The 25,562-nt window shown below is 35.4% G+C and overlaps 1 long non-coding RNA gene across 2 annotated transcripts; it reads left to right on the forward strand.

The window, feature by feature from the left end:
* Positions 1-160: 160 nt before the first annotated feature.
* LOC110258587 lies at positions 161-25,053 on the forward strand. 2 transcript variants are annotated; one of them, XR_002341183.1, is made up of 4 exons: positions 161-335; positions 1,115-1,294; positions 21,934-22,038; positions 24,228-25,053. It is a non-coding gene; the product is annotated as an uncharacterized LOC110258587 (long non-coding RNA). The 2 variants fall into 2 exon arrangements; XR_002341184.1 differs by lacking the exons at positions 21,934-22,038; positions 24,228-25,053 and adding an exon at positions 10,941-12,728 and having other exon boundaries at positions 165-335.
* Positions 25,054-25,562: the final 509 nt, after the last annotated feature.

Raw genomic sequence — 25,562 nt, forward strand, 5'->3', positions numbered from 1 at the left:
ATTTTTAAAATAGTAAAAGCAGGAAGAAAGACTGTAATTTTTCAGAGGATTGTGTGTGTGTTTTCATGTATATATCTGGATTAAACTTTTGACTTTATGGCTAGGTGAGGTCTTTTTGCTATCATTAGAGAAGAGCAAAGTCCCTTCCTTGCTATCTTGCATCCTTGTGCTACTCTTATTTCCCTTTTGGATGTAGTTCACAGAGAGAAAACACCTGAGTGGTTTGACTGATGCCTCTAGATGATGGGCTTCATTATTTTAGAGGAGGCATAAGAGAAGAGAGATGTCCTGTGTATGCTAAGAAACTTAGAATTGTCTGTTGGAGATTAATCCAGGTAAGTGGAAAAAGAAATTTTTACCTTGGGGAAGAAGGGCAATGTTGTGTGTGGAGGTGTGTGTGTAAACAGTCTGAGAAAGGTCAACAGACCCAGCAGAGAATCTAGGGGGAAAGACCTTAGTATCTTTAATCCCCATGGTTTTTCCGTCTTTGTTCTTATTTATTCCTTTCCCTGATTAAAAAACCTTAAAGACTCATCCAGAAAGCTGTAAACCTCTCCAACCTTAGAGACTACGTTTTATCTTATACCCTCTCATCCTTAGAATTTATCTAGCTCTATCCCTATTGATTTTGAATCCATACTATGATCCTTATATTATCTCTATCCCCCTTAGTTTTCCTTCTATCACTGTCTATCCAGCCAGGGCATTTATTTTATGCCAGAAGAGAATATTAGGAGTCTCCTTTTGTCTCACCTTCTCCCCTGAACTCAATCATTCATCCAAAACCCATGCAAGAATTCATTCAGGCAAATCTACTTCTAAAGGTCTGGAATCTTGCCAAATCTCTTCTAGCTTCTCATACCTTCTTTAGGAAGGAAGAGGAGAATGATAGAAGAACTGTGATCAGATAGGGCTTTTTTCACTCCCCTGTGCTGGTGCTGTCAGATGAGGTTACTTCACTCAAAGCACAGGACCCAGGAGAGAAGCTCCTCCCTACTCCATCCCTGTCCCTGATTTTCCAGCATGGCCCAACCCTGTATCCCTTGGAAGTGATGGAGGTCAGCTTTTCCTGAGGAAAATTGACCTGGATTGTGATTTTTCTGTTTGTTTATAGGGGAAAAGGCAAGAAAAACAATTTTAATCTATATAGGAGGCAACAGAGAAGTTTCTGGGATTCCATTTTTCACATCTTACATCATAACGAATAAATTATCCAAGATCATGTCAGCTGCCCTTCTAATCACCATGCTAAATTTGTTTTATCAAGTTGCTTCTGAGAAGCCCAGAGAAAATGGTAAGTTTAAGAATGAGTGAAGTAATAGATCTGAATATTTTTTGTACTGTACTTACGGTGTCAAGAAAAGTTTTGCAGTTTTTTTGAGTACCTGAAGAAAGTAATTCCCACAGATATTATCTGGTATACTCATTCTATCATTTTATCACTCAGTGGTCACATTAAACTTGTACTGACCCTGGGAATCAACACTGCTAAAGACATAAGATTGCAGACTCCAGAATCTGGAGGGTTCACAAATTCTAGTGGAGGAATAATGAGAATGAGGGGATTATTCAGGAAGAATTAGGACTAATCTGTACGAATTTTTTTTAAGTTCACAGTAAGGTCTTACTTTTTCAATTTTTTTCTTCCAGTTTAAGATATAACTGACACACTGCACTGTATAAGTTTAAAGTGGAGAGCAGAATCATTTGCCTTACATTTATCATGAAATAATTAGTTTTATAATTTAGTCAACATCCGTCATCTCATATAAATACATATTTAAAATAGAACAAAAATTTTCCTGTGATGATATCTCTTAAGATTTACTCTCTTAACAACTTTCGTACATAACATAGAGCAATATGAATTACCCCTTTCATTTTGTACATTATGTCCCTAGCTTTTCTTTATCTTATAACTGAAAACTCTGTACCCTTGACTACCCTTTTCAAATTCCCCTTCCTCCACTCCCCTCTTCTAGTAACCACAAATTGGATCTTTTTTTTCCTATGAGTTTGTTTATTTGTATGTTGTTGAAGTATAATTGACCTAAAATACTATTAAACTTCTGGTACACAACAGAGTGACTAAATACTTCTATGTTTCAAAATCATTACCAGGATAAATCTAGTTACTCTTTGTCACCATAAAAAGATATTACATAATTATTTACTATACTTCCCACCCTGTACATTTCCTATTTGTGACTCAATTATTTTGTAACTGTAAGGTTGTACCTCTTAGTCTCCGTCATCTACATCCCTACTCATCCCAACCCCTCCTCTCTGACAAATACCTGTTTGCTCTCTAGATGTATGATTCTAATTCTGTTTTGTTGTTTTAGTTTGTTTGTTTGATGTCTCTTTGATTCCACATATAAGTGAAATCATTCAGTATTTTCTTTCTCTGACTCATTTATTTCACTTAGCATAATACCCTCTAGGTCATCCATGTTGTCACACATAGCAAGATTTCATCCTTTTATAGCTAGTAGTATTCCATTATATTAGTTTTCATTCATTAATTGATAGGCACTTAGGTTGTTTTCATATCTCAGCTACTGTAAATCTGTAAATAATACTTCAGTGAACATTGGGTGCATGTATCTTTTCAAATGAGTGTTTTTGTTTTCTTCAAATAAATGAATCCAGGAGTAGAATTGCTGGATCATGTGGTAGTTCTATTATTACTCTTTTGAAGAATCTCCATACTGTGTTCCATAGTGGCTATATCAATCTACATTCCCATCAGCTGTGGCCAAGGGATGCCTTTTTTCTACATCCTCACCAACACTTGTTATTTATTGTTTTTTTGTTGTTGTTGTTGCTGTTGTTTGTTTTTGGTGATAGCCATTCTAACAGATGCGAGGTGAGATCTCGTGGTTGTGAGTAGTGATGATGAGCATCCATCCATGAAGCCAGATTTATCTTGATCTCTGACTTGAGGCTATAGTAAAAAGCTACAGTGATCAAAACATCATGATTCTGGTCCCAAACAGACACTTAGATCAATGGAATAGAATGGAAAGCCAAAACACCTCTGGTCAGTTCATCAACAATGAAGGAGGCAAGAATATACATTGGGCAAAAGAAAGTCTCTTCAGTAAGTGGTGCTGGGAAATCTGGACAGCTCTATATAAAGGAATGAAATTATAATATTTTCTCACTCCATTCACAAAAAATTAACTTGAAATGTATTAAGACTTAAATGTAAGACCAGAAACCATAAAACTCCTAGAAGAAAACATAGGCAATACACACATTGATTTAAGTCTTAGCAGTATTTTTTAGAACTTTCTCCTCAAGCAAGGGAAACAAAATCAGAAATCAACAAATGGACCTAATTAAATGCAAAAGTTTTTATAAAAACAAAAGACACCATACTGAATGGAAGAAAACATTTGCAAATGATATGACCAATAAGGGGTTGATATTCAAAATATATAAGCAGTTCATACAACCCAATATGAAAACAAACCACCTGATTTATAAATGGGCAAAAGGACTGAATAGACATTTACCCCAAAGACATACAGAATACCAACAGGTCTTCTGATGTTTTTAAACGTTTTGTCTCAGGCATCTGTCATAATGTCTCCTCATTTATTTTTTATTTTATTTGGTTTTATTTATTTATTTATGCTTTTTAGGGCTACATGTGTGGCACATGGAAGTTCCCAGGCCAGGGATCAAATTGGAGCTGCAGCTGCCAACTTACTCCACAGCCACAGCAATGCAGGATCCAAGCCACATCTGTGAACTACACCATGGCTCACGGAATGCCCCATCTTTAACCCACTGCATTCTCATGGATACTTGTCAGGTTTGTTACAACTGAGCCAAAATGGGAACTCCTACTTTTTATTTTATTTATTGTAGTCTTTTCTCTTTTTTCACAAATAATCTAATCCAGCTAAGTGCAAATTTTATCTTTTTAAAAAACCTATTCATTGTTTTGTTAATTTCTTCTATTGTTTTTGTATTATCCATTTGAATTATCTTGGCTCTGATCCTTATTATTTCCTTCCTCCTGCTAACTTTGAGTCGAGTTTGTTCTTTTTATAGTTCATTAAATTGTTTATTTGAGATCCTTCTTCTTTTTAGCATATGATTTTATATCTATAAATTTCCCTCTTAGTAATGCTTGGACATAGATGCAACAATCCTCAATAAAATATGAGCAAACTGAATTCAGTAGCACATAAAAAATTATACGTCATGACCAAGTGGGATTTATTTCTGAGATATACGGTTGGTTCAACATACACAGATCAATCAATGTGATATAAGGTATTAACAGAATGTAATATTAAAAACAAGATGATCATCTCAATTGATGCAGAAAAAGCACTTAACAAAATTCGACATCCATTCAGGATTTAAAAAAAAAAACTCCAGGAATTCCCTGTGGCCTAGCACTTAAAGGACCTGGCATTGTCAGTGCTGTAGCTTAGGTCATTACTTTGGCTTAGGTTTCATCCCTGGCCTGGGAACTTACACATGCCATAGGCATGGCAAAAAAAAATTTTTCAAATGAAAGAGATATAGAAGAAACTTATCTCAACACAATAAAGGCCATATATGAATAGTCCACAACTAATGTCCTAATTAATACAGAAAGCCTTTCTTTTAAGATCCTGTACAAAGAAAGCATGCCCACTCTCTCCTTTTTATTCAACATAGTAATGGAAGTACTAACAAAAGCACTTAGACATGAAAAAGTTAAAGATAAGCCAAATCACAAAGGAAAGGTAAAATTGTGTCTCTTCCCAGATGACAAGCTTCTACATATAAAACCATTAAACCCCCCAAAAAATCTTCAAGAACTAATAAACAAATTACATAAAGTTTCAAGATTTAAAAAAAAAAAAAACACAAAAATCAGCAACATTTCTTTACACTAACAACAAAATATCCAAAAAGGAAATCAAGAGTGTTTCCTGGTGACCTACTACTTAAGGATTTGGCATCATCACTGCTGCAGCACAGGTTCAATCCCTGACCCAGGAACTTCCACTTGGCATGAATGCGGCCAAAGAAAATTCTGCATTGGTGCACAGAAGACTCAAAAGAAGGAAAGAAAGAAAGAAAGAAAGAAAGAGAGAAAGGAAGGAAGGAAGGAAGGAAGGAAGAAAGAGAAAGAAAGAAAGAAAGAAAGAAAGAAAGAAAGAAAGAAAGAAAGAAAGAAAGAAAGAAAGAAAGAAAGAAAGAAAGAAAGAAGGAAAGAAAGAAGGGAAGAAAGAAGGAAAGAAAGAAGGAAAGAAAGAAGGAAAGGAAGAAAGAACACACACATACACAAAATAAAATAAAATAAAATAAAATCAGCAAAACAAAAAGGACATCAAGAAAATAATCTCACTTACAAAATCATCAAAAGGAATAAAATACTTAGGAATAAATTCAACCAAGGAGGTAAAAGATTTATAAACTGAAAACTATAAAATATTGATGAAAGAAATTTAAGACCCAAATAAATGGACAGATATCTTATGTTCATGGATTGGAAGAATTAAGAGTGTTAAAATGGCCATACTACCTACTGTAATCCACAGCTTCAATGAAATTCCTATCAGAATCTCAATGGCTTTTGCACAGAAACAGAAAAATCAACACTAAAATTTGTATGGAACTACAAAGACACAAAAGAACCAAAGCAATCTTGAGCAAGAATAAACTAGAGGCATTATGCTTTCTTAATTTCAAACCATACTAATCCAAACAGTAAGGAACTGGCATACAAACAAACACATAGACCAATGCAACAGAATAGAGAGCCCAGAGATGAACACATGTATATAGGGTCAACTAATTTTCAGCAAGGGTGACAAGCAAACACAATGTGGAAAGAACAGTCTTTTCAGTAGTGTCAGAAAACCATACATTCACATGGAAAAGATTGAAATTGAACCCTTATTTTATACCATATGCAAAAATCAAATCAAATTAAATTAAATGCAAAGCAGAGTTAAAGGGAAAATCTGAACTATAAAACTTTTAGAAGAAAACTTAGGGAAAAAATCTCCAAGAAAATGGTCTTAGAACAATTTTTTGGATTTGACACCAAAAGGGCAAACAACAAAAGCAAAGCAAACATAAATTAGTGGGACTGTGTCAAACTAAAAGCTTCAGAGAGCAAAGGAAAAAATCAAAAGAATAGAGACAATCTATAAAATGGGAGAAATAGTTCCAAAGTATATATTGTTAAGGAGTTAATATCTAAAACATATACAGAACTCAAACTCAATAACAAGAAAACAAAGCAACATTAAAAACCAGGGAGAGGATTTGAATTGATATTTTTCCAAAGACATACAGATAGCCTTATACAGAACATGAGGAGTTCTGTAGTGGCTCAGTGGGTTAAGAAACCAACTAGAGTCCATGAGGATGTGGGTTCTATCCCTGCCCTTGCTCAGTGGGTTAAGGATCTGGTGTTGCTGCAAGCTGTGTCTAGGTCATAGATATGGCTCAGATCCCACGTTGCTGTGGCTGTGGCATAAGCTGGCAGCTTCATCTCCAATTCAACCCCTAGCCTAGGAAATTCCTTATGCCACAGGTGCTGCCCTAAAACAGAAAAAAAAAATAGGTACATGAAAAGGTGCTCAATATCACTAACCAGCATGGAAATGCAAATCAAAATTTCAATGAGATATTGCTTTACATCTGTGTGAAAAGGAATTATCAAAAAGAAAAAAGATAAATGTTGGAAAGGATGTGGAGAAAAAAGAACTATTATGCACTGTTGGTCGAATGTAATTAGTTAAGCCATTATGGAAAACTGAATGGAAGTTCCCCCAAACATTAAAAATAGAACTACCATATGATCTAGCAATCCTACATCTGGATATATATGCAAAAGGAAATAATCAGTATGTCAAAGACATGCTTGCACTTTCATATACATCATAGCATTATTCGCATTAGCTAGACTATGAAATCAGCCCAAATGTCTATTGATGGATGAATGGATAAAGAAAATGTGAGATATATATATATATATATATATATATATATAATTTATATATATATAACTATTTAAAATATATATGTGTACGAATAGTATTAGGTATTTAAAGAAGGAAATCTTCCCATTTGCAACAACATGTTTGAATCTGGAGGGCTTTATGCTAAATGAAACAAGCCAGACAAAGGAAGATTAGAATTCTATTGTATCACTTACATGCAGAATCAAAAAGTTTTTTAAAAGGCAAATGTATAGAAACAAAATAAAATGGTGGTTTCCAGAGGCCAGTGGTTGGGGAAAATGTGGAGAGATTAGTCAAAGGGTACAAATTTTCTTTCTTTCTTTCTTTGTTCATTTGTTTATATCAGTGTAGACTCCAATTTCTGTTTTATTCAATGGGTTGTCATCTATTAATATCATTATTTGTTAGGAAACTCAAAATCTTCCCTATTTGGAGCCCCTTCAACCTGACATCTGCATCCTTTTGACATTTCACTGAAACCCTTGAGCACTTTAAAAATTTCTGGCCCAGCTAGAAGGTTCACCTTTTTTCTCCCCCTCCCTCAGTCCTGTGTCTAGCTATTTCTCTGATGAATTCTGGCTCCTTTTAGTGGGAAATGCCAGGGAACTCCCAAGTTTTCATTTATAAGTTCTGAGAATCCAATGTACAGCATGAGAGTGTAGTTAATAATACTCTATTTTATACTTGAAATGTGTTATGAGAACAGATGTTAAGCACCCTCACCAAAAATATAACAATAATAATACTGTTAACCAGGTAAGTGATGGAAACATTCATTACTTCGATTGTGGTAATCATTTCACAACATTCCACATATGTCAATCATTACACTGTATACTTTAAATATATACAATTTTACTTGTCAGTTATACCTCAGTAAACTTGAAAACAAAAAACAAAAGCAAAGGCAAAAATGAGATATCACTGCACCCCTATTAAAATGTCTAAAATAAAAATTTTAAACCTGGGTATATTAAGTACTGGTAAGGATACAGAACGATAGGAATTCCCATTCACTGTTTATGGGAAAGCAAAATAGTACAGTATATTTGGAAATCAGAATTGCCAACAAGTGACATAAAATCAAATAGTAAGAAAGGAGCTGACAAGTTTATTTATTGGCATAAATATCTGCAACACATTTATTATAATTTTAATATGTATAGAATTTATATGATGTCAAATATCAAATGAGGAATACCAAATTTTCATATATGTAATCTGTGCTTTCTTTTTTTGATCAAAAAAAGAAATCTATTGATATTATTGACATAGTATTGATCTACTCAAATAACCAGCTTTGATCATTTTATTTTCTCTATTTCTTGCTGTTTTCTATTTCATTGATTTCTAGTTTAATCATTATTTACTTTCTTTTACTCTTGGAGAGTTTAACTCTTACTTTCACTTTTTTAAATATGAAAGCTGAGGTCATTAACTTCAGACTTTTCTTCTTTTTTAATATATGTATTTTAATGCTATAATTTTACTTCAAAATGCTACCTCAGCTGTATCCCACAAATTATATTTTAATTTTCATTCATTAAAATTACATTTAATATCATTTATAATTTCCTCATTAGATTGTGGGTTTTGTAAGACACATTTTATTTGGTTTTCACATATATGGGGATTATCAAAAAATATTATCAATCCCAAATTTAACTATGTTATGGTCAGACAGCACAGTAAGTCAATCCTCTAAAACCTATTTGGACTTCATTATATACCAATTTATGGTCTACTTTAATTAATGTTTTCAGTGAAGTTTTCCTTGTTGTGGCTAGATAGTACCTTACAGATGTCCACTGGTTGGTAATGTTAAGATCTTTTATATCCTTACTGCTTTTCATTGTACTTCTCCTAGCAATTGCAGACAGAAAAAGCAGTGAAATTTCAGTTAGATATTTGTCTGATTCTTGTATTGGTTTGGTCAGTTTCTTCTTCAGTTAGTATTTTGAAACTGTTATTAAGCATAAACATTTGGAATTGTGTATCTGCTCTAGGAAATTAGTCTTTTACCATTATGAAATGTCCTTCTTTGCCCTCTTGTCCCAAATGTGACAAATAATATTCTCTACTGGAAGAAGAATATCGCATATCCAAGGCCCACCCCAAACTGACAGCGCTGTTTACTGTCAATTGCCCCTGGAAAATCACATAATAGGCAGCCATGTGTAAGTTTATTTCAGGGAAGAAGTGAAATATAATACAATCTCTATGGAAATGCCAATGGCAAGAGAGTCACCAACATTTGTCCTCATGGGTCATGTAGTCATTCAAGATGACAGTAGTATATATGCTGGGGATAAGAGGCAGAAATAAACTGTGAAATAGTCTGTGAGACACAAACTGAAAGATAGCCTAGTCACACCTCTAGGACAAAAACACAAATTTTCTTAATTATTCTGATATTTAGAAAAATACATGTTTCTTTTTTAGTGATCAGTACAAAAAAGATAAGTAATTTTTTTTTCTTTGGCATCATTCTAGTGTTCGTCCTATCTGTGGGAAGTTTTTCAGTATATTTTCATTTATTCTTTGTCCCCCATTTGCATTTGTATATGTATTTGTCATTGTTGCTGTTGTTGTTGTCTTCTTTGGGCTGCAACTGTGGCATATGGAAGTTCCCAGGCTAGGGCTCCAATCCAAGCTGCAGCTGCCAGCCTACGCCACAGCTACAGCAATGTGGGATCTGAGCTGTGTCTGCAAACTCCTCCACAGCTCATGGCAATGCCAGGTCCTTAACCCAGTGAGTGAGGCCAAGGATCAAACCTGCATTCCTCATGGATACCAGTTAGGTTCATTACCACTAAGCCACAATGGGAACTGCTGTATATGAAGTTATAAATTTCATCTTTTTTGTCTGTGCCTATAAGAAAATGGTAATTTTATATAGCCTGTTGCTAACCAGACATTATTCTATCTTATTTTCTTCTAGCTGTTATCTTTCTATTTCTATCTATCCCATTGCTTTTTTCATCTTACTTTCATTTCGCTCACGATCCACAGTCTTTCTCTACACTTGTCTTTTTTGAGCCTCAGTGATTACCAGATCCTTTGAGATGTTGATATGAGACATTTTGAGGTATTAAAATGTTTAGATGAGAGGATCTAGATGGTGGAGGAGTAAGGTGTGGTGCTCACCTTCTCCCACAAACACACAGAACAAAACCCATCTACATGTAGAATGATTCACACAGATCATCTACTGAACACTGGCAGAAGACTCTAAATCTCCAAAAAGGGCAAGAACCCATCCACATAACTGGGCAGAGCAAAAGGGGGAAAACGAAGGGAGAAAGAGGGAGAGTGAGAAAAGGAATCAGGATGGGGCTAGCACTCCTGAGAGGAAGCTGTGAAAGAGGAAAGGAACCCACACTCTGGCAAGCCACATAACCGACAGGTAGATCAGCTGAGACAAAGGGACCTCAAAGCCTCAGAGAAAAGTGCAGTGACTGGACTGAGGAGGACAAAGCAGAGTGAGAGCCCCACAGACCATCAGTACCACCATCCCCGGACATCACTGTAGAGATACTTGGGCAGGGACTGGGTGCTGAGACTCAGGATCCAAAGGTCAGTTCTGGGGAGAGGACTAGGGTTGGCTGTGTGGAGATAGCCTGTGTGGTTAGGGAGTGGTTGCCACAGGCAGGGAAGCAGAGTGCCACAGCCAAGGAAACCCAGGAGGAGGTCTGGGCACTCAGGAGAAGCAAGGTGCCACTGTTGGGGAAGGCACCATGGGGATATTGGTCCCTGTGGACTGCAGACTCTCAGAGGGTGGACTGCATCTGACACAGGCTACAGGTGGTGAGGTGACACCTGCAGGGGCTATGGGGAATAGGATGCCTCCTGTGTGGCCTTTGGGTGGCTGGGCACATCTTGTGCAGGATAAGGGCAGTAGGGGAGCAGAAAGGTACACAAAGAGTAATGCAGGGCCTCTTGCATGGTTTCCAGGTGGCAGAGGCAAACTACAGCAGAGATCTCAAACACCAGATGTGGGCATGGCCACCACCACTAGGGGGTCAGGGAACAGGTACCACCTGTGCCCCCAGTCACCCCAGAGGTTGGCACAGAGAAGGAGACTGCAACTGAGCACCACCTGTTGTTGCTCTCACTCCCCTGAGAATGCGCACACCCTGCTGCTACCACTGTCAAGCACTCTGGGCACTTCCCACACATGCCTGAAGATAACTGTCACTTCCCAGGGCCCTGCAACTAGAAGAGGCCTGTGCCACCTTCACACAGGTCCTTGCAACTGCCAAGGGCCCAGCAACCAGGCATTGGCTACTAGCCCTGCCCATTGCCTGTATCTCTTTGGAAGCTCATGCAGCACACAATAAATAAATAGTAAGACCTTCCAAAATACCCAGGGGTACTGGCACATATAAATAGCTCTCCAAGACTATAGTAGTTGTTTTAACTAAACACACAGAATAAGAAAAATATAAGCAAAATGAAGAAGCTCAGGAACCATTCCCAGTTAAAAGAACAGGAGAATTAATCTGAAGGAGCCAAAAATGAAACAGACCTCTACAATCTAACAGCTACTGAGTTCAAGAAGGAGACAGTGAAAGTACTGAAGGAATTAAGGGTGAATATAAAGGAATTAAGAGTGGATATGAACAGTGATGCAGACTACTTTAGAAAGGAACTGGAAAACATAAGGAGGAGCCAATAACAATTAGAAAATGCATTCACAGAAATGTAAGCTGAGTTAAAGGCACTGAAAAGCAGAATGAATAATGCTGAGGAATGAATTGGTGACTTGGAAGAGAGAATAATGGAAATCACCCCTTCAGGATAGCAGACAGAAAACCAAATGAAAAAAACATGAAAGCAATATAAGGAATCTATGGGATAATATAAAGCAGGCCAACCTGCACATAATAGGGATTTCAGAAGGAGAAAAAGAAAAGGGGATTGAAAATATATTTGAAGAAATTATGGCTGAAAACTTTCCACAAATAAAGGAAACATATACCAAGATACTGGGAAAACAAAGGGCCCCAAACATGTTGAACCCAAACAGGCCCACACCAAGACTTATTATAATAAAAATGACAAAAGTTAAACACAAAGAGAGGATTCTAAAGGCAGCAAGAGAAAAACAAAGAATTAATTATAAGGGAATCCCCATAAGGTTATCAGCTGATTTTTCTACAGAAACACTACAGGCCAGAAAAGAGTGGCAAGATATATTCAAAATTCTAAAAGGAAAAAAATTGCAGCCTAGAACACACTTCCCAGCAAGAATTTCATTTAAACAAGAAGGAGAAATAAAGAATTTTCCAACAAACAAAAACTAAAAGATTGCACCAATTCTAAACCCATTCTAAAAGAAACACTGAAAGGGCTCCTCTAAATACAAATGAAGTAAGAAGAAATAGGATGGAGGAAATCACAATTGGAAAGCAATCACCTAAATAAGCCAGTACACAGATCTAAAAGAAAAAAAAAACTATTGTAAAAGTGATGATAAATGCAAGGAACAGCAAAATGATAAACATGAAGATGTTTAAAAAAGGACTTCAACATCATAAAATGTGGGGAAAGAAAGTAAGAAAATCTAGATTCTTTTTTTTAAGAATGTGGTTGAGTCTATATGGCTATCAGGCTAAAGCAAACATATATAGGAAGGGGTTGACATACTTCAAAAACAGGGCAACCACAAATCAAACCAAACATTACATTCACAAAAACTAAAAAGAAGCGAACACAAGCATAAATGAAAAGGAAACCATCAAACCAAAAAAAGGAAAGGAACAAAGGAGAAACACAGAACCAAGTGGAAAACAAAGTTTGAAATGGCAATAAATACATATTTATCAACAATTACCTTAAATGTCAATGGACTGAATGATGCAGCCAAAAGATACAGAGTGGTAGATTGGATAAAAAAGGAATAAGAAAAAACAAGAGCCACAATACAAGAAACTCACCTTACAGTAAAGGATACATACAAATTGAAAGTGAGGAGATAGAAAAAGATATTTCATGCAAATGAAAAAGATAGGAAAGCAGGAGTTGAAATACTCACATCAGACAAAATAGACTTTAAAATGAAGGTCATAAGGAAAGACAAAGAAAAACACTAATGATAAATGGGTCCAGTCAAGAAGATATTACAATTGTCAATATATATGCCCCTAATATAGGAGAACCCAGATACATACCACAAATACTAACAGGCATAAAAGACAAAATTTATGAGACTACAATAATAGGAGAGGACTTTAACACCCCACTCACATCAATGGACATGTCCTCTAGACAGAAAATCAATAAGGCAACAGAAACCCTAAATGACTCTAAATGATGCCATTTCAATTAGACTTAATTGAAATTTTTAGGACATTACATCCAAAAAATCAGAATATACTTTCTTTTCAAGTGCACATGGAACATCCTCAAGGACTGACCATATACTGAGGCACAGAATGAACCTAAACAAATTTAAGAGTATAGAAATTATTTCAAGTGTCTTCTCTGACCACAATGGCATGGAACTAGAAATCAACCACAGGAAAAGAAATGAGAAAAAACTGAGGACATGCAGATTAGAAAACATGCTACTAAAAAACCAATGGGTCAGTGAGGAAATCAAAAGGGAAATTAAAAATACCTCCAGACAAATGATACTTAAACACAGCCATTCGAAATCTATGGAATGCTGCAAAAGCAGCTCTTAGAGGCAATGTCATAGCTATAGAGGCCATCCTCAGAAAAGAAGAAAATATCTCAAATCAACAACTTAACCCATCACCTAAAGTAATTAGAATAAGAAAACAAACAAAACCTAAAGAAAGCAGAAGGAAGGAAATTGTAAAGATCAGAGGGTAAATCAATAAAAAAGAGGTTCAAAAAACAAATAGAAAAAAATAAATAAAACCAAGAGCTGATTCTATGAAAGGGTAAAAAATATTGACAAACCTCTGGCTAGACTCCCCAAGAAGAGGAGAGAAAGAACTCAAATAAACAAATATGGCATGAAAAAGGAGAATTCGCAACAGATACTGCAGAAATATAAAAAAACATAAAAAAATACTATGAACAATTATATGCCAATACATTTGACAACCTAAAAGAAATAGACAACTTTTTAGAGACGTGCAGTCCACCAAACCTGATGCATGTAAATCAATGATACTAGAACTCACCCTCACACCATGTACAAAATTAAACTCAAAATGGCTTAAAGACTTAAATGTAAGACAAGACACCATCAAACTCCTAGAAGACAACATAAGCAAAACATTCTCTTTCATAAATCATACAAATGTTTTCTTAGGTCAGACTCCCAAGGCAACAGAAAAATAAATAAATAAATAAATAAATAAATAGGACCTAATCAAACTTACAAGCTTTTGCACAGCACAGGAAATCACTAAAAAAAAAAAAAAAAAGACAACCTATGAAATGCAAGAAAATATTTTCAAACAATGCAACTGACAAAGGCTTAATCTCTAAAATATACAAGCAAATTATACAATGCAACGGAAAAAAACAAAAAACAAAAAAAACACAACCTATTTGAAAAATGAGCAGAGGACCTGAATAGACATTTCTTCAGAGAAGATATATGGATGGCCAATAGGCACATGAAAAAATGTTCAACATCACTATTAAAGAAATGCAAATCAAAACTACAATGAAATGCCATCTCACACTGGTCAGAATGACCATCTTTTTTATTTTATTTAATTAATTAATTTATTTACTTACTTATTTGCTTTTTAGGGCCGCACCTGCCTCATATGCAAGTTCCAAGGCTAGAGTTGAACTGGCCCTGCACCACAAGCCTATGCCACAACCATAGCAATGCAGGATCTTAGCCGCATCTGCAATCTATGCCACAGCTCACAGCAATGCCAGATCCTTAACCTACTGAACAAGGCCAGGGATTAAACCCGCATCCTCATGGATACTAGTCAGGTTTGCTACTGTTGAGCCATGAAAGGAACTCCAGAATGGTCATCACCAAAAAGTCTACAAATAATAAATGCTGGAGAGAGTGTGTAGAAAAGGATATCCTCTTACATGTTTGTGGGAATGTACACTGGTGCCACCACTATGGAAAACAGTATGGAGGTACCTCAGAAAACTCAATATAGAACTAACGTATGACCCAGCAATCCCACTCCTGGGCATATATCTGGACAAAACTTCCATTTAAGAAGATACATGCACCCCTATGTTCATTGCGGCAGTATTCACAATAGCCAAGACGTGGAATCAACCTAAATGTCCATTGACAGATGAATGCATTAAGATGCAGTACATGTACACAATGGACTACTACTCAGCCATAAAAAGGAACAAAATAATGCCATTTGCAGCAACATGCTTGGAAATAGAGACTCATGCTAAGTAAGTCAGACAGAGAAAGACACATACCATATGATATCACTTATATGTGGAATCTAATATATGACAAAAATGAACCTATCTACATAAAAGAAACAAAATTATGGACATGGAGAACAGACTTGTGGTTGTGGAGGGGGAGGGGAAAGGCATGGGATATACTGCGAGTTTGCAGTTAGTAGATGCAAACTATTGCACTGGAAGTGGATAACCAATGAGATCCTGCTGTATAGCACAGAGAACTATACCTACTGACTTGTGATGGAACATGACGGAGGATAATGTGAGATAAAGAATGTATATATGTGTGTATATGTGTATTCATAAATGTATATATGTATGACTGGGACAATTCACTGTATAGCAGAAATTGACAGAACATTGTAAATCAACTATAATTTTAAAAAATATGTTTAGATGAGAAATGCTGGTGAATAAAGCCTAAAGTTATTATTTGTAGAATTTTTTTACAAAGTATTTCAACTTTGATTATCTATTATAATTTCTGATTTTACATTTCCTTGATGTGCTCATTTTAATTTACCCAAATCTTCTAGGAGCCAAACTGTAATTAAAGTGACTAATAGATTAATTTTTTTTTTGTCTTTTTGCCATTTCTTGGGCCACTCCCGCGGCATATGGAGGTTCCCAGGCTAGCGATCCAATCGGAGCTGTAGCCACCGGCCTACGCCAGAGCCACAGCAACGTGAGATCCGATCTGGTCTGCAACCTACACCACAGCTCACGGCAACGCCGGATCGTTAACCCACTAAGCAAGGACAGGGGCTGAACCCGCAACTTCATGGTTCCTAGTCGGATTCCTTAACCACTGCGCCACGATGGGAACGCCTAATAGATTCATTTTTGATGATTTTAGAGAAATCCTTTTTTGTCTTTTTAGGACCACACCCACATTATATGGAAGTTCCCGGGTTAGGGGGTCCAATCAGAACTGAAGCTGCCAGCCTATGCCACAGCCACAGCCACAGAATGCAGGATCCAAGCTGTGTCTGTGACCTACACCACAGGTCACTGGCAGTGCCAGATCCTTAACCAGAAATGGAACCCACATCCTCATGTATACTAGTCAGGTTTGTTACTGCTGAGCCACAATGGGAACTCCTAAAGAAATTCTTTTTAACAAACATACTCAATAAGTCTTTACTGTGAACAAAAATGGGGCCTAATTAACATTTTTGCATGGCAAAGGAAACCATAAGCAAAACAAAGAGACAACCACAGAATGGGAAAAAATATTTGCAAGTGAAGCAACAGATAATGGGTTACTCTCCAAAATGTACAAACACCTCCTGCAACTCAATATCAAAAAATAAACAACTCAATCAAAAAATGGGCAGAAGATCTAAATTGACATTTCTCCAAAGAAGACATAATGGATGAGCAAAAAACACATGAAAAGTTGCTCAATATCACTAATTATTAGAGATATGCGAATTAAAACTACAATGAGGTACCACCTTAAAACCCCATAATGGCCTTCATCAAAAATAAAAGTCATAAAATAATAAATTTTATAAAATAGTAAATGCTGGAGAGGGTGTGGAGAAAAGGGAACCATCTGTAAATAAATAATAAATGCTGGAGAGGGTGTGGAGAAAAGGGAACCATCTGTAAATAAATAATAAATGCTGGAGAGGGTGTGGAGAAAAGGGAACTCTCTTACACTTCTGGCGGGAATGTACATTGGTGCCACAGCAATGGAAAACAGTACGGAGGTTCCTCAAAAAACTAAAAATGGAACTACCATATGATCCAGAACTCCTGCTCCTGGGCATCTATTCAGAGAAAACCATAATTAAAAAAGATACATGCACTACAATTTTCATTGCAGCACTTTTACAATAGCCAAGACATGGAAGCAACCTAAATGTTCATCAACAGAGGAATGAATAAAGAAGATGTGGTACATATGTACAGTTGAACATTACTCAGCCGTAAAAAAGAATGAAATAATGCCATTTGCAGCAACATGGACCTAGAAACTATCACACTAATTGAAGTTAGATAGCGAAAGGCAAACATAATATACTATCACCTATATGTGGAATCTAAAAAAAAAAAAATGGATACAAAATTTGAGGAACAAAAACAGACTGGCAGACCGTGAAAAACTTATGGTTACCAAAGGGACGAGTGGGAGGTTGGGAGGGATGGACTGGGGGCTTGAGATTGGCATATGAACACTGAGATAAACGGAATGGTTGGCCAATGGGGACCTGCTGTATAGCACAGAGAACTCTTCCCATTATTCTGCGATAATGTATGCGGGAGAAGAAAATGAGAAAGAGTGGATATGGTTGTATGTATGACTGGGTTACTTTGTTGTACAGCAGAAATTATCACAACCTTGTAAATTAACTATACTTCGATAAAACTTAAAAAAAAAATCCTTACTGTTAACATCTCTGAAGGTCAAGGGTATAATTTCTCCTTTGTCATTCCATGATTGCTGAACGCAATGACACCTAACTGAATAGCTATCTGTTTCCCAGTTTTATAGGTTGAATTTAGTTTTTCTTACATAGGTTTGTCAGAAAAATCCTCAGAAGAAACAGGCTGTGAGTTTCATTGCCCTTTTTACCTCTACTTACTCACTGCTGTTATTTTCCCTTTGGGTTTTCATATTCCAAAATGCATTAAACATGGCATCTTTTTAATGGTCCTCAGTACACAAATGCTTCTGAAAACCTGTTTCTCAAATAGAATTTTATACAATTTTTAAATGCACCTTTTCTTCCACACATTGCCTTCTTTTGTCATCACATCTCCTCTGACTCTGACATTCCCACTTCCTTCTTTCACTTGTAAGGACCCCTACAATTACATTTGACTCACCTAGATAATCAAAGATAATTTCCCATCTCAGTTATCTTTAACTGTCTCATTTCAGTGTCTTTAACTTAATCACATTTACAGAGGGGTTTTTTCGTTTTTTTTTTTTTTTTTTCTTTTTCTTTTTTTTCTGCTCTGTAAGGTAACATACTCAACCGAATCCAAGAAATAGTATATAGGCATGTTGTAGCATGAGAAAATTGTTTACTCATCTGTTACCAAATAGTATTCTATTGTATGGATATACCATAATTGATTCATCTATCAACTTGTTCACGAACATTTGGTTTGTTTTCATTTTCTAAATATTAAATAAAACTGCTGTGTACTTTCTGGAAAAGTATTTGTGTTAGGCATGTGACTTAACTTCTCTTGAAAGTAAAATGGCAGAATCATATATTTTCTAGTTAACTTAGTTACATTCTAAGCACAATTATTTTACTCCGACTTTTCGTGGATTTAATTTGCTTTTATTTTTATCAGCTGTTAAGTGGAGGCTTTGATTTTTTTTAAGTTTTTATAATTTTAAAACTTACTTTCCATTTACGATTATTACAAAACATTTGCTATATTGCTTATTTTTGTTATATTCACTAGTTGTTGTATTTTTTAAATTCCACATGGAAGTAATGTCATACAGTATTTGTCTTTCTCTGACTTATTTCACTTAGCATAATGCCCTCCAAGTCCATCAGTGTTGCTGCAAGTGGCAACATTTTGTTCTTTCTTATAACTGAGTAGTAGTCCATTGTGTGAGTGTGTACTACTTCTTTATGCATTCATCTCTTGTTGAACATTTAGGTTATTTCTATTTCTTGGCAAGTGTAAATAATAAACATTCAAATGCATGTATCTTTTCAAATTAGTGTTTTGGTTTGTTGAGATAAATACCTAAAAGTGGAATTGCTGGATCATATGGTAGTTTTATTTTTAGTTTTTTGAGAAATCTCCATACCATTTTCTACAATGGCTGTACCAATTTATATTCCCACCAACAGTTTATGAGGTTTCCCTTTCTCCACATCCTTGCCAACATTTGTTATTTGTGTCTTTTTGATGATACCCATTCTGATAGGTGTGACGTGATATCTCACCATGGCTTTGATTTGCATTTCCCAGTGATCAGTGATGTTGAGTATCTTTTTCATGTGCTTGTTGGCCATCTGCATTTCATCTTTGGAAAATGTCTATTCAGTTCTTCTGCCCATTTTTAATTGGGTTGTATGTTTTTTGATGTTGAGTTGTGTGAGTTGTGTATATGTGTTGGATATTAATCCCTTATTGGCAAAAATATTTGCACATATTTTCTCCCATTCAGTAGGTTGTCTTTTCATTTCATCAATGATTTTCCATAGCTGTGCAAAAGCTTTTAAATTTAATTAGGTCCATTTTGTTTATTTTTGGCTTTCTCTCCTTTATGTTAGGAGACTATCCAAAAAAAAAAAATATTGCTGTGATTTATATCAAAGTGTTCTACCTCTGTTTCCCTCTAGGAGTTTTATAGTAGCCAGTCTTAAATTTGTCTTTATTCCATTTTGAGGGTTTTTTTCCAAATGGTATGAGGGAGTGTTCTGAATTCATTGATTTACATGTGGCCATCCAGCTTTCCCAACACCACTTATTGAAGGCACTATCTTTTATCCATTGTATATTCTTCCTGCTTTATCATAAAACAACCAACCATGAGTGAGTGAGTTTATTTCTAGGTTCTCTATCCTGTTCCATTGAGCTATGTGTCTATTTTTGTGACAGTACTATATTGTTTTGATTACCATAGCTTTGTAACATAGTCTGAAGTCAAGAAATCTGATTCCTTCAGCTCTTTCCTTCTTTCTCAAGATTGTTTTAGCTATTTGGATTATTTGTGTTCCTTACAAATTTTAATATTATTTGTTTTGGTTCTGTGAAAAAAATGCCATTGGTATTTTGATAGGGACTGTCTTGGGTAGTATGGGTGTTTTAGCATATTAATTCCTTCAATCCTGAATGTATCTTTCCATCTGTTTCAGTTATTTCCATTTCTTTCTTCAGTGTCTTATAGTTTTCTGAGAACAAGACTTTCATCCCCTTAGTTAGATGTATTCACAGGTATTTTATTCTTTTTGATGCAATGATAAATGGGATTGTTACCTTACTTTCTCTTTCTGATGGTTCACTGTTAGTGTATAGAAATGCAACAGATTTTTGTAAATAATTTGGCGTCCTGCAACTTTACCAAATTCATTAATGAACTCTAGTAATTTTTTGATAGTGTGTTTGGGATTGTCTATGTACAGTATCAGGTGACAATTCCCTTCTGCCTTTTCAATTTGGATGTCTTTTATTTATTTGACTTGTATGATTGCAGTGGCTAGGAATTCCAATACTATCTTTATAAAAGTGGAGATAGTGGGCATCTTTGTCTTGTTCCTGATTTAGAAGAAATATTTTCAGCTTTTCACAATTGAGTATGATGTTAGCTGTGGACTTGTCATATATAGCCTTTTATCACACTGAGGTAATTTCCCCCTATACCCACATCGTTCAGAGTTTGTTTTTTTGTTTTTTTGGTTTTTTTTTGTCTTTTTGCTATTTCTTTGGGCCGCTCCCGCGGCATATGGAGGTTCCCAGGCTAGGGGTCGAATCGGAGCTGTAGCCCTGGCCTACACCAGAGCCACAGCAACACTGGATCCGAGCCGTGTCTGCAACCTACACCACAGCTCACGGCAATGCCGGATCCATAACCCACTGAGCAAGGGCAGGGACCGAACCCACAACCTCATGGTTCCTAGTCAGATTTGTTAACCACTGCGCCACGACAGGAACTCCCCGTTCAGAGTTTTTATCAAAAATGGATGTTGAGTTGTGTCAAATGCTTTTTCTGCATCTAGTAAGATGATCGTATGACTATTCTTTATTTTATTAATGTGTTGTATCACATTTATTTACAAATGTTAAACTATCCTTGCACCCCTGGAATGAATCCCAACTGATCATGATATATGATCCTTTTAATGTATTCTTGCCTTCAGTTTGCTGGAGTTTGTTGAGGATTTTTGCACCTATTTTTTATAAAAGTACAGTTGATTTACAAGGTTGTGCCAACTTTAGATTTTTGCAACTAAGTGTATCAGGGATGTTGATGTAATTTTCTGGCTTTATATTTGTTGTGTCTGATTTGGGGATCAAGCTAATGTCTTGTAAAATGAGTTTGAAAGTGCCCTTTCTTCTTCAATTTTTTGAAATAATTATGAAAATCATAAGTGTTTGCCTCTGTAAATGTTTGGTAGAATTTACCTGTGAATTTTCTTTTTCTAATTCCTTTATTTGTGCATTTAGATTGTTTGAGTTTTTTTGGTTTGTTTGTTTCATGAAATAGGCCTCTATCACAATGAACTTTCCTCTTAGAACGTTTCCCCTGCATCTTATAGATTTTGGACAAATGTCCATTTTCACTTGACTCCAAGTACTTATTTATTTCCTTTTTGAGAGCATCAATGACCCATTCATTCCTTAGTTAATCACCATGTGTTTATTTGTTTTTCATTTTTCTTCTTGTAGTTAATTTCTAGTTTTATAAAACTGTGGTTGGAAAATATGTTTGATATGATCTTAATTTGCTTAAATTTATCAACATTGGTTTTGTGGCCTAACATATGATCTTTTCTGGAGAATGTGTTCTTTGGGGTGAAAGGGGACTAAGAATGAATACTGATCCTAATTGCATACATCTTATTTTTTTGTTTTTCAGAAAATTGTTCTGACAAAAATATAATAATAATAGTGCTTGGAATCATTGCTGCAATAATGACACTTTTATTTTTATTTTTTTGCATACATTTTTTCAAAACAAGAGGTAAGATATAAAAATATAATGCAATCAATTATAATAAAGCCAATATAATGAGTGGTGAAAATTAGGAAAAGACATCAATTTTGTCTTGATACATTACCTATATTGAAAAAAACAAGACTGGGAGTTCCTGTTGTGGCTCAGCAGGTTAAGAACCCAACTTTTGTCCATGAAGGTGTAAGTTCAAACCTTGGCCTCACTAACTAGGTTAAGGATCCAGTGTTTTGCAGCAAGTTGTTGCATAGGTCACAGATGCAGCCTGGATCCAGTGTTGCCATGGCTGTGGTGTAGGACTGCATTTGCAGTTTCAGTCAGACCCCTATCCTAGGAACTTCCACATGCCACAGATGTGGCCATAAAAAAAGAAAAAATAAGATTATCGGGGAAGGAAAAAAAAATCCTCCTACCTATCTTTGTTTCTTTGGCTGGTCTAATACTTAAATTGACACAAGGCAGAGTAACAAGAGAAAAAAATAACTTTGTCCATACAGAGGTCTCATAGATGTGAGACCCAAGAAGTAATTAAAGTAGGGTGCTTATGTATTTTTTAGATAAATAAATAAATAAATAAATTTATGTGTGAAGAACTGACCTGGCAAAGAAACTTAGACTTTGGTACTAAGTACTAATTTGTGAATAAACTAAGCAGAGTTTGTTTACACAGCATTCTCAGATTTTTATCTCTGGTCATAAAGATGTATCTCTACCTCCTGGTGCAGTAAGGGTATCTTTCACATAGGAGATTGATTTTCTGTTTTCAGGGCAGTCAGAAAGGAGGGTCAGAATGTCTTTGCATTGGCTGTTTTACAAGTACCTTTAATTCAAAATACTCAATATGCCACTTTGGCATATTTTAGGGTGGCCTACAATACACCTCCTTAAGATCAAAATAACAATGGAAAGTTTTCCTTTCATAGCATGTTTAAACTGAACATTTGTTTATAATCAGTCTATTTATGGACTTATTCTGAAGTAAAAACAATAGGTATATTTTTGTGGCTAAAGTTGTTACTGCTGAGAAGACAGAAACCAGGAAGCTGTGATGATGTGATGCAAAGATTATCCTAAACTCAAAAAATGTCACCTGGTCATCAATGATCTCTGCCTCTAGGTATTTATGGCCTGTGTAATCTTCTCCTTTTGAGTAATTGTTTCCTTATCTGAAGTTTGAAGGGCTATCACATCAATTATTATGGTACAAAAGATTCTGATTCTGTCTGGCTACCAGACTCTCTTCCTTTTATTCTCAACAAAGTAAGTTGTCAGGTTAGGGAAAACCACATGGCAAGGATCTGATGGCAGCTTTAAGCAAATAGCCAGCTAAGAACTAAGATCCTCAAACCAATAGCCATTCTGTTGGAAGTCCGCCTGCAGCCATACAAATGAGCTTGAAACACATCCTTCTCTAGCCAAGATCCCAGTGGTGACCAACACCTTCATTTCACCCTCATGAAAAATCCTGAGGTAGAGAACCCAGCAAAACTATATCTTATGCTTGGTCTACACAAAATATGAGATAATAAATTTGTATTTTTAAGCCACTAAATTTGTGGTCATTTACTATTTAACAACAGATAACGAATACAAGCTGTATTAATAATTATCCTTAGAAAACAGGCATTAGCTCAGAATAGGTCAAGCAAAATGAGACATGAACTAATTATAATTCATGTGCAGGGAATCTAGTGATTTTTTTAATTCTTATAATTCTGATAAAAACTTTCTTGTTCAAGATGTATAATCTCTTAATTATTGCTATATAAAGTTAACTAAATTTTTGTTGAGAACTTTGCATTCATATTCATAAATTTCATTTGCTCTTTCTCATCAGGCCTCATTTCTTGAGGGCTTGAGTGGAATGATCCCATGATAATTCTTTCCTTAGGTTTAGAGTATCTTCCAATTAAATGTCATGTAAAATCAGCCAAGACCCTTAAAATATTTAAGCCTTCCATAACATAACTGCTAATTAATATATTTTTGAATTATTGTGGAATAGAAAACAGTATGATTTAAAAGCTTGACCACATGCTAATGCTAAAAATATAGTTTTTTCTGAAAATTAATAAAAATAATTATACAATCATATAAAAATGTCATGTTTATAATATAAAATATTAATTTAATATTATGCTTCTACTCTGTTTCCTATAAGCCTAAGAGGCCTAATAAAAGATTCTTTTCCCTTTCAGGTTCTCTCCATGGACATTCAGGTAGGATTGAAATATTAACACTCCCCCCTAATAGAAATTATCAATTAAATCACGTAAGCATAAAAATAAGATAATGTTATTAATTATATTGGAGTTCATTTATAAGTATTTGTTTATTAGTTTGCCAGGGCTTCCATAACAAAATACCACAAACTAGATTGTGTAAGTAACAAAATTTGTTGTCTTATAGTTCTGGAGAATATAAGTTTGAGATCAAGACATCAGCAGGGTTGGTTCCTTTGAAGTGATGAGAGAGAGTCTATCCCATCACTACTTGTGGTTTGTTGGAAATCTGTTGCATTTCTGGGCTTGTAGATTTCTGACTTTATCTTCACATGACATTCTTTCTGTGTCTCTTCACACTGTCCTTCTTAATGCATGTCTGTCTCTATGCCCAAATTTTCCATTTTCATAAGGATAGCAGTCATATCGGATTAGGGCATACCCTAACGACCTCATTTTAACTAATTACATCTGCAATGATGTTATTTCAAATAAGGTCACATTCTGAGGTACCATGTGATAAGACCAGCATATGAATTTCTACAGAACACAATTCAGCCTATAACAATTCATTACTTTGATTTGTGGCCCAGAATGTGATCTAATCTAAAGAATGTTCCCTGCGTGCTTGAGAAGAATGTGTATTCTGCTGCTCTTGGATGGAATAGTCTATAAATATCTATAAAGTTCATCTGGTCTAGTGCAGCATTTAAGGCCTGTGTCTCCTCACTGATTTTCTGTCTGGATAATCCATCCAACTCTGTAAGTGGGGTGTTAAAGTCCCCCACTATTATTGTCAATTTCTCTCTCTTTTTTTTTTTTTTTTTTTTTTTTTTTTTGTCTTTTTGCTATTTCTTGGGCCGCTCCCGCGGCATATGGAGGTTCCCAGGCTAGGGGTCCAATTTCTCTTTTTAAGGCTGTTAGCAGTTGCTTTATATATTGAGGTGCTCCTATGTTGTGTGCATATGTATTTACAATTGTTATATTACTTGGGTTTATCCTTTGATCATTATGTAATTACCTTCTTGTCTCTTAAAACATTCTTTATTTTAAGGTCTATTTTTTTCTGATATGAGTATTGCTATTCCAGCTTTCTTTTGATTTCCATTTGCCTGGAATATCCTCTTCCATTCTCTTACTTTCAGTTTGTATGTGTCCCTAAAACTGAAGTGAGCCTCTTGTAGACAGCATATATATGGGTCTTATTTTTGTATCCATTCAGCAAGTCTATGGCTATTGGTTGGAGCATTTAGTCCACTTACATTTAAGACAATTATTGACATGTATGTTCTTATTGCCATTTTGTTAATT

The sequence above is a fragment of the Sus scrofa genome, unplaced genomic scaffold, assembly GCF_000003025.6.
Source record: "Sus scrofa isolate TJ Tabasco breed Duroc unplaced genomic scaffold, Sscrofa11.1 Contig2458, whole genome shotgun sequence".
NCBI lineage: Eukaryota > Metazoa > Chordata > Mammalia > Artiodactyla > Suidae > Sus > Sus scrofa.